Genomic DNA, 10770 nt, shown 5'->3' with positions numbered 1-10770 from the left:
AATTTTTTCTCTCTAAAAAATAGGGAGAATTAAAAAAAAAAAAAAAGAGCCTTAAACTTATTACAATTATGTTAATTTAGTTATAAACTCATTTTTTTTGGCTAATTTAATTTTATACCTTCTGTATTTATGCTAGTTAAGTCCATTGGGCCAATTTTGGTTGATCAATGTTGACGTAGCACTGCTGGTGCTAATGTGGCATTTTAAAAATATATTTTAATAATTTTTTGAATTTTAATAGTTTTTTTCTTTTCTTTAATTTTCCCCCCTTCTCCTTCCCCTTCCCTTAGAGCTAGCCATGTTGTCCATAGGCGAGGGCTAGGATGCCCTCACCCGATCTGCCCTCGTTTGCCCAAATCGAGCGAGGCTCTCATGGCCCTCACCGGCACTAGGCAAGGGAGTCTCGACCCTTCTCGGGTTTGGCCAAGGGTGTCTTAGCCCTCACCTATGGTTGATGAGGGTCGGCTGGTGACCCTTGTCGACTCCAAAGGAAGGGGAAGAGGGAAAAAAGTTAAAGAAAAGAAAAGAGAAAAAAGAAGAAAAAAATTATAAGAAATTCAAAAAATTATCAAAAAATTATTTTAAAGATGCCACGTTATTACCGGTAGTACCATGTCAACACCGGTTGGATGGACTCAACTAGCACAAATGCAAAATGTTTAAGATTAAATTGGCAAAAAAAAAAAAATTATGACTGAATTGACATAATTGCAATATATTTATAATATTATTTGGGTAATTCTCCCAAAATATAAAAACTCCATGGTAATTGTAAAATTCCTAATTGTTGTTATATGACATTAGATATATTTATGCAAATAAATTTGAGAGAAAATAACCAAATCTTCTAAGAAAATATTTTGAAGGAAATGCAGCAGAAAATGCAAATATTTAAATAAAAGAAAATTCCAAATAAAGGTCTGAAATACCCTCAGCAGAGATCTAGGGTCGACCGTGGACCGACCCTGGACCGGCCCAACCCTGCCGGTCCTGGTCCGGTTCCTAAGGGGATTGGATCGGTCCTTAGTCTTGAAATTCTAGGACCAACATTGTGCGAGTTAGTCATCGGTCCTAAGAGTTTTGGGTTGGTCCAATTCTAGACCAACCATGTATATTATATTATATTATTTATAATTATTTTATATATTAAAACCTAAGTAAAATTTATGTTATATTATATTATATTAAGATGTTCTATCAATAGCACTAATAGTAATTTCAATTTTAAATTTTTGTTGAGTATTAATTATGTGTCGTTTGTTTTATTTTTAGGTGTTTAGAAGTTCAAGTGAATTAACAAGATGTGAAGTTATATATTCAAGTTTTATATTAAGTATTTTGAACTTTTTATGGTTTAATTGTATTTTGCTAATAAATTTTAGCTACACTTTGCTTTTCAATTTGTGTCAAACGGTAGGAGTTTTTGAAGAGTAAAGTAGTACTGCAGTTTCTACGGTGATTTGCTAGTCAAGTGGTGTGAAGCTCGTTTTTTGGTTGAGTGGATTCTACATGATCAAATGCAGGAAAACGCTTTTGTATATGGTGTTATGAATAGGGGTGTGCATCGTCTGGGCAGGCGGTTCCCAACCTAGAACCGGGAACCGCCCGCTAATGACCGATTCCGAAAATTGGAATCGGGATCCACTCGTTTGTTGCATGGATCTACCTGGGAACCGGACCGTACCGACGGTCCGGTTCCCAGGTAGATCCATGGAATTGATCTTGACGCAAAACAATTTTGATTTTCAACATAGAACAATCGGGTCTATGAGTTGGGAAGGAGGGGAGAAGGTCTATGGTTGGGTTTTCAACATAGAACGGTTGCGAAACAATTTTCTGTGACTATGGTGGGTGGCGGCCGATGCGAGGGGGTGAACAACAGCAGTGGAGGAGCGGCAGCGGCGGCGTCGACGCTCGAGGAGGAATCAAAATGGCGATTGGATTAGGAGAAACCAAGGAAGAGACAAAGAGAGAGAGAATCGAAGACGAAGGGAGTAAGGAGATGAGATCCAATCTGGGGTTTCTTTTAGTAATTTTTTTTAATATTAAAAAGGTTCCGATCCGGTCCGGGTGGGCAGATTTGCCCATGGAATCGGGAATCGAACCGGTACCCTTCCCGACTCCGAAAAATTGGAACCGAGAACTGAACCGGTTCCCTCAAGAACCGCTAGTTCCGAACGGTTTCGAGCGGTTCGGTCAGTTCCCGGGTATTTTATACACTCTTAGTTATGAATATTAAAGATAGATGATTACAAGAACTTTCTATCTTGTTCCATATCTTGATGAGCGGTTAGTAGATATGAAATTTCTATTATTGTGTCATCTTAAATTTGGTAAATATGTATAGGTATTTATAGTTTAGTTGCACAATGCTGCATAATCGATGATTGTGTAATTTGAATTTGTAGGTTTGCTTTTTTATGGAGTATAAAAAATAAGACAAAAAAATTATTGATCGGTCCCGAGTTGACCTTAGAACCGGACCGAACCCATTGGGTCAGTCCAGTCCTTGATTCCAAGCTCAATAGAGTCGATCCTCGGTCCTTAAAATTGAGGACCGACACGTATGGGTTTGTCCTAGAGTTAGGGGGTGGCTCGGACCAACCCAGACCATACTCATCCCTAATCCCCATGCATTGCACAAGCCCGAATTTTTTCAGCCATGTAAAACTGAAATACGCAACTTGACCATAAATTATTTGTTAGATTGCATCATATTTGAACAAACTAAGGGTAGAAGTTTAGTTTATATTATTTTTTCTCTCTAAAAAATAGGGAGAATTACAAAAAAAAAAGAAGAAGCCTTGAACCTATTACAATTGTATCAATTTAGTTATAAACTTATTTTTTTTGGCTAATTTAATTTTATACCTTATGTATTTATGCTAGTTAAGTCCATTGGGCCAATTTTGGTTGATCAGTGTTGGCGTAGCACTGCTGGTGCTAATGTGGCATTTTAAAATATATTTTAATAATTTTTTGAACTTTAATAATTTTTTTTCTTTTCTTTAATTTCCCCCCTTCTCCTTCCCCTTCCCTTAGAGCTAGCCATGTTGTCCATAGGTGAGGGCTAGGATGCCCTCACCCGATCCGCCCTCGCTTGCCTAGATCGAGTGAGGCTCTCATGGCCCTCACCGACACTAGGCAAGGGAGTCCCAACCCTGCTCGGGTTTGGGCAAGGGTGTCTTAGCCCTCGCCTATGGTTGATGAGGGTCGGCTGGTGACCCTTGTTGGCTCCAAAGGAAGGGAAAGAGGGAAAAAAAATTAAAGAAAAGAAAAGAGAAAAAAAAGGAGAAAAAATTATAAGAAATTCAAAAAATTATTTTAAAGATGCCACGTTATTACCGGCAGTACCATGTCAACACCGGTTGGATGGACTCAACTAGCACAAATGCAAAATGTTTAAGATTGAATTGGGCAAAAAAAAAAAAGTTTAGGACTGAATTGACATAATTGCAATATGTTTATAATTTTTTTTTTGGTAATTCTCCCAAAATATAAAAACTCCATGGTAGTTGTAAAATTCATAATTGTTGTTATATGACATTAGATATATTTATGCAAATAAATTTGAGAGAAAATAACCAAATCTTCTAAGAAAATATTTTGAAGGAAATGCAGCAGAAAATGCAAGTATTTAAATAAAAGAAAATTCCAAATAAGGGTATAAAATACCCTCATTTTCTCAAATAAGGGTTTAAAGTGAACTTATTTCAAATAAGAGTCTAAATTGACTATATCAATTTTAAAGAATGACCTAAAGTGGTTATAATTATTTCAAATAAGGGTGTAGTCTCGTCGGCTTGCCGTCCCATCGCTAGTGGGTTGGCAACGATGGCAATGGCCAATGGGGTTGTTGGTGCCTATGTGAGTGTCGACCACCCCTCCCCCTCCCCCCCCCCCCCCAAAAAAAAAAAAAAAAAAAGAAAAAGAAGAAGAAGAAGAAGCAAAGGCGAGGGCTAGCAGCAACTCTCTCCCGAATGGGCAAAGGTCACTGGTGCTCGCTCAACACCCCTAGACTTGGGTGGTGAGGTTTGGTGGCCCTAGGCGAAGGTTACCAAGCTGGTGACCCTCACCCAAATGGGGGGTGAGGGCAGGCGACCCTCGCCCAGATTTGGGAGAGGGTCGCCGCCCTCTCTCATAGGCCCTCATCTCTGGTCAGCAGGGGTTGCTGGCCTTGTCCAGGCATTGACGACCTTGCTGGTCGTTGTTGCTGCTCCATTGACAATGGGACGGAGGCCACAGGCGGTATCCTATTTGTGTTTTCCCCTTTTTATTTTTATTTTTTAAAGTTTAGTTTTTATGTATTTTTATTTTACAAAAATATAGAAAAAAATAAAGAAAAAAGGAAAAATTTTAAAAGACAAAATTATCATTCATAGCCGTTGAGTTTAAGCCTTTATTTGAGACTAATATGGTCATTTTACTCATTTATTTGAAATAATGTCCATTTTAGACTCTTCTTTGAAAAAATAATGGTACTTCGGACCCTTATTTGAAACAATATTTATTTCAGGTCATTATTAAAAAAAATAAGGGTACTTTAGACTCTTATTTAGAATTTCCCCTTTCAATAACTGTTAATTTACTACATTAAAACTCATTGAAACTTTTGGGTTTTTTTTTTTTTTTGGTGCGGAACAAAACTCATTGTACTGAATAAGACAGGATCAAATCCTGGTTGGAAGCAAACTAAGTGGGGAGCGAAAGAAAAATAATCTTTTGGAAGGAGATATTGATTCCTTGTAAATTCTAGGGTCACGCATGTCAATCTTAGAGAGTAACAAAATCTTCTAAGACAAAGCTTTATCATTTTTCTGAAAAAAGTTTGGAAGTAAAGTTCTATAATTCCATTATGTCTCTCATATTTTTTGGTCCGTCCTTCCTTGCTATGTATTCGGGTAACGATTCCGAATCAAACATCTGTGCACCAAAGACAAGGCACAGTTCACCTCCAAAGATTAGGATTTAGGGAGATAAACAATGAATTACTCTATTGTGATTCGGCCCCGAAGATTATTTCGGAAACTATTGATCTTTTTCAAATATTAAAAAAAAAAAAAAAACCTCCGGAAGGGCTTCTGAAAAAGCCCAAAAGAAATTAGATCTATTTGGTGAAATGAAATTCAATCTCGACCTAAAAAAAATTGCTGAGGATAAAGGGTGAAGACTACAAACACGTTGAAACCCGATGGAGACGCCACGATTGACGGGGCCGACAAATTTTACGTGCCCGACTTGGAATTCGATCAAGTATTTTTCAAAGGAGTTTTTATGACATCTATGCGTTTGACTTGGTCTTGACTTGACTAAACGAAGGTCTCAATGCGGTGTCTGCTTTTGAATTTTTCGATCCCACGATAGAAACTCCTCGCTCTTTAGTATTTAATCGTTTTGGGTCGTCCTTATGTGTGTTCTCTAGAAGGTGCAAAAAAAGGGCAATGAGACCGGGAGTCTATTTTTATAAATGATTTGTTTGTCTTAAATGAATATTCTCAATAATCATAATGACAATTTTGGAGTGGGTGTTAACTCAAATCTCATAATAAGAAATCTTCCATCCGATGTGAAATTTGGGATGTCGCAGATTCCCTCCTATTTGCTATCTGATTTGGTCAATTTGTGCCCCCTCCACTACGAGCTTGGCAGTTTGATCCATTCCCGTCCCTTTTGCTATGAGCCTAACAAGAGTTTTACTTTACATGAGCTCTCTCATGTCGATGATCTCTCCCCACCCTAGTCAAATCAAGTATTGCCCGAGTTCATTCAGGCACCACACACCTGTCAGAGGGCATGCTTGGATATCATCATCTATCATGATTTGACCTGTTCACTGGGCTAACTCCCTAAAAGACTAAGTTATCACTTACTAAAGTGACCATTTGGCGTTGTACTCTAGTCTAAGTTTCACATTTATTGTGGAAGTTGGTAAGTCACAACTTTAATTGTAAAACTTACTCTTTCACAAGTTTAAATCATTAAACCTCATTAGAAAAAGGAAGAGCCATAGACTTACGAAAGTGACCATTTGAGGTTGTACATAACTCTAAAGAAGTTGGTACGCGGCGACGATAGTCATAAAACCTATTCTTTCATGCATTTAAATCCTTAAAATTCATTAGAAAAAGTAAGGGTCACGTCTATAGTGCCGTGAGCAAAACCAAAACAATCTTGTTGTGCTCAAATCCGATGGACGATGTTGAACACTTGTTAGAGGGTATGCTTGGATACCATCTATCCCTATTTGATGTCTGATTTGGTCGATTTGTGCCCCCTCCACTACGAGCTTGGCAGTTTGATCCATTCCCATCCCTTTTGCTATGAGCCTAACAAGAGTTTTACTTTCCATGAGCTCTCTCATGTCGATGATCTCTCCCCACCCTAAAGTGCACCCATTATTGATACGTAGATTGAGCTAAGCGTATGTATAAGATTTATAAATAGCATCCACATGCATTGCACGAGCCTGAAATTTTTTAGCTGTGTAAAATTGAAATATGTAACTTGACCATAAATTATTTGTTAGATTGCATCCTATTTGAACAAACTAAGGGCATAAGTTTAGTTTATATTTTTTTTTTCTAAAAAATAGGGAGAATTACAAACAAAAAAAGAGAGCCTCAAACCTATTACAATTGTATCAATTTAGTTATAAACTTATTTTTTTTGGCTAATTTAATTTTATACCTTATGTATTTATGCTACTTAAGTCCATCGGGCCAATTTAGGTTGATTAGTGTTGATGTAGCACTGCTAGTGCTAATGTGGCATTTCAAAAAAATATTTTAATAATATTTTGAATTTTTATAATTTTTTTCTTTTCTTTAATTTCCCCCTCTTCTCCTTCCCCTTCCATTAAAGCTGGCCATGTTGGCCATAGGCGAGGGCTAGGATGCTCTCACCCGATCCACCCTCGCTTGACCAGATTGAGTGAGCCCTCGCTTGCCCGGATCGAGCAAGGCTCTCATGGCCCTCACCGACACCGGGCAAGGGAGTCTCGGCCCTTGTTGGGTTTGGGTAAGGTCGTCCTAGCCCTCACCTATAGTTGACAAGGGTTGGTTGGTGACCCTTGTCGGCTCCAAGGGAAGGGGAAGAGGGAAAAAAAATAAAGAAAAGAAAAGAAAAGAAAAGATTAAAAAAAAAAAAAATTATAAGAATTTCAAAAATTATTTTAAGGATGCCATGTTAGTACCGGTAGTACCATGTCAACACCAATTGGATGGACTCAACTAACACAAATGCAAAATGTTTAAGATTGAATTGGCAAAAAAATAAAAAAGTTCAGGACTGAATTGGCACAATAATATGTTTATGGTTTTTTTTTTTTTGGTAACTCTCCCAAAATATAAAACTCCATGGTAGTTGTAAAATTCCTAATTTTCGTTATATGACATTAGATATATTTATGCAAATAAATTTGAGAGAAAATAACAAAATCTTCTAAGAAAATATTTTGAAGGAAATGCAACAGAAAATGCTAATATTTAAATAAAAGAAAATTCCAAATAAGGGCATGAAATACCCTCATTATCTCGAATAAGGGTCTAAAGTGAACTTATTTCGAATAAGAGTCTGGATCAATTATATCAGTTTTAAAGAAGGACCTGAAGTGGTTATAATTTTTTCAAATAAAGATGTAGTCTCGCTGGCTTGCTGTCCCATCGCCAGTGGGTCAGCAGCAATGGTGATGGCCAATGGGGTTGTCGGCGCCTAGCCCAGGGTCGGCGACTAGCCCTTGCCTATGGTTGACGAGGGTCGGTTGGTGACCCTTGTCGGCTCCAAGGGAAGGGGAAGAGGGAACAAAGTAAAGAAAATAAAAGAAAAGATAAAAATTATAAGAATTTCAAAAAATTATTTTAAAAATGCCACGTTAGTACCATGTCAACACCAATTGGATGGACTCAACTAGCACAAATGCAAAATGTTTAAGATTGAATTGACCAAAAAAAAAAGAGTTCAGGACTGAATTGGTACAATTGCAATGTGTTTATGATTTTTTTTTTGGTAATTCTCCCAAAATATAAAAACTCCATGGTAGTTGTAAAATTCCTAATTGTCGTTATATGACATTAGATATATTTATGCAAATAAATTTGAGAGAAAATAACAAAATCTTCTAAGAAAATATTTTGAAGGAAATGCAGCAGAAAATGCTAATATTTAAATAAAAGAAAATTCCAAATAAGGGCATGCAATACCCTCATTATCTCAAATAAGAGTTTAAAGTGAACTTATGTCAGATAAGAGGCTGAATTGGTTATATCAGTTTTAAAGAAGGACCTAAAGTGGTTATAATTATTTCAAATAAAGGTGTAGTCTCACCGGCTTGCTGTCCCATCGCCAATGGGTCGGCAGCAATGGTGATGGCCAATAGGGTCGTCGGTGCCTAGGTGAGGGTTGGCGACTCCCTCCCCCTTCCCCCCACAAAAAAAAAAAAAAAGCAAAGGCGAGGGCTAGCGTTAACTCTCTCCCAAATCTAGGCAAAGGTCACTAGTGCTGGCCCAACACTCGCAGACTTGGGTGGTGAGGTTTGGTGGCCCTAGGCGAAAGTTGCCAAGCTGGTGACCCTCACCCAAATGGGGGTGAGGGTAGGCGACCCTCACCCAGATCCGGGAGAGGGTCGCCGCCCTCTCCCGTAGGCCCTTGTCTTTAGTCGGTAGGGGTTGCTAGCCCTTGTCTAGGCATTGCCGACCCTACTTGTCGTTGTTGCTGCTCCATTGACAAGGGGATGGAGGCCACAGGCAGTATCCTGCTTGTGTTTCCCCCCCCTTTTAATTTTTAGTTTTATTTAGTATTTTTAACAAAAATATAGAAAAAAATAAAGAAAAAAAGAAAAGTTATAAAAAGACAAAATTATCATTTGCAGCTGATGAGTTTAAGCCTTATTTGAGACTATGGTCACTTTACTCATTTATTTGAAATAATGTTCATTTTAGACTTTTATTTGAGAAAATACTGGCACTTTGGACCCTTATTTGAAGCAATTTTTACTTCAGGCCATTATTTGAAAAAAATGAAGGTACTTTCGACTCTTATTTAGAATTTTCCCTTTCAATAATTGTTAATTTACAACATTAAAACTCATTGAAACTACTAGGTTTTATTTATTTTTAATTTTTTTTCGTGTGGAACAAAACTCATCGTACTGAATAAGACAGGATCAAATCCTGGTTGGGAGCAAACTGAGTGGGGAGCGAAAGAAAAATAATCTTTTGGAAGGAGAGATCGATTCCTCGTAAATTGTAGGGTCATGCGTGTCGATCTTAGAGAATAACAAAATCTTCTAAGACAATGCTTTATCATTTTTCTGAAAAAAGTTTGGAAGTAAAGTTCTATAATTCCATTATGTCTGTCATATTTTTTGGTCCGTCTTTCCTTGCTATGTTTTCGTATTCGGGTAACGATTCCGAATCAACCATCTGTGCACCAAAGACAAGGCACAGTTCGCCTCCAAAGATTAGGATTTAGGGAGATAAACGATGAATTACTCTATTGTGATTCGGTCCGAAGATTATTTCGGAAACTATTGATTTTTCAAATTAAAAAAAAAAAAACAAAAAACCTCCGGAAGGGCTTCTGAAATGCCCAAAAGAAATTATATTTATTTGGTGAAATGAAATTCAATCTCGACCGAAAAAAAAATTGCTGAGGATAAAGGGTGAAGACTACAAACATGTTGAAACCCGATGGAGACGCCACGATTAAGGGGGCCGACAAATTTTACGTGCCTGACTTGAATTCGATCGAGTATTTTTCAAAGGAGTTTTTATGACATCTATGCGTTTGACTTGGTCTTGACTTGACTAAACGAAGGTCTCATTGCGGTGTCTGCCGTTGAATTTTTCGATCCCATGATAGAAACTCCTCGCTCTTTAGTATTTAATCGTTTTGGGTCGTCCTTATGTGTGTGTTCTCTAGAAGGTGCAAAAAAAGGGCAATGAGACCGGGAGTCTATTTTTATAAATGATTTGTTTGCCTTAAATGAATATTCTCAATAATCATAATTACAATTTTGGAGTGGGTGTTAACTCATATCTCATAATAAGAAATCTCCCATCCGATGTGAAATTTGGGATGCCGCAGATTCCCTCCTATTTGATGTCTGATTTGGTCGATTTGTGCCCCCTCCGTTACGAGCTTGGTGTTCTGATCCATTCCCGTCCCTTTTGCGATGAACCTAACAAGAGCTTTACTCTACATGAGCTCTCTCATGTGATGATCTCTCCCCACCCTAGTCAAATCAAGTATTGGCTGAGTTTATTCATGAACCACACACCTGTCAGAGGGCATGCTTGGATACCATCTATTATGATTTGACCTGTTCACTGGGGCCAACTCCCTAAAAGAGTAGGTTATCACTGCAAAGTGACCATTTGGCGTTGAACTTTAGTCTAAGTGTCATATTTATCGTGGAACTTGATAAATCACAATTTTAGCTGTAAAACTTACTCTTTCATGCATTTAAGTCGTTACACCTCATTAGAAAAAGGAAGGGCCATGGACTTACGAAAGTGACCATTTGGTATTGTACATTACTCTAAGTTTCACATATAATGTGGAAATCGGTACGCCGCGACTATAGTCATAAAACTTATTCTTTCATGTATTTAAATCCTAAAAATTTATTAGAAAAAGTAAGGGCCACGTCTATAGTGCCGTGAGCAAAACCAAAACAATCTTGTTGTGCTCAAATCCGATTGACGATGTTGAACAGCTGTAGATTGGACACGTACGCAAGATCCACTAGTCGATGTTGACAAGTTTCACGAG

This window comes from Eucalyptus grandis, chromosome 4 (assembly GCF_016545825.1).
Source record: "Eucalyptus grandis isolate ANBG69807.140 chromosome 4, ASM1654582v1, whole genome shotgun sequence".
Lineage (NCBI taxonomy): Eukaryota > Viridiplantae > Streptophyta > Magnoliopsida > Myrtales > Myrtaceae > Eucalyptus > Eucalyptus grandis.
Note: the sequence above shows the minus strand (reverse complement) of the source record.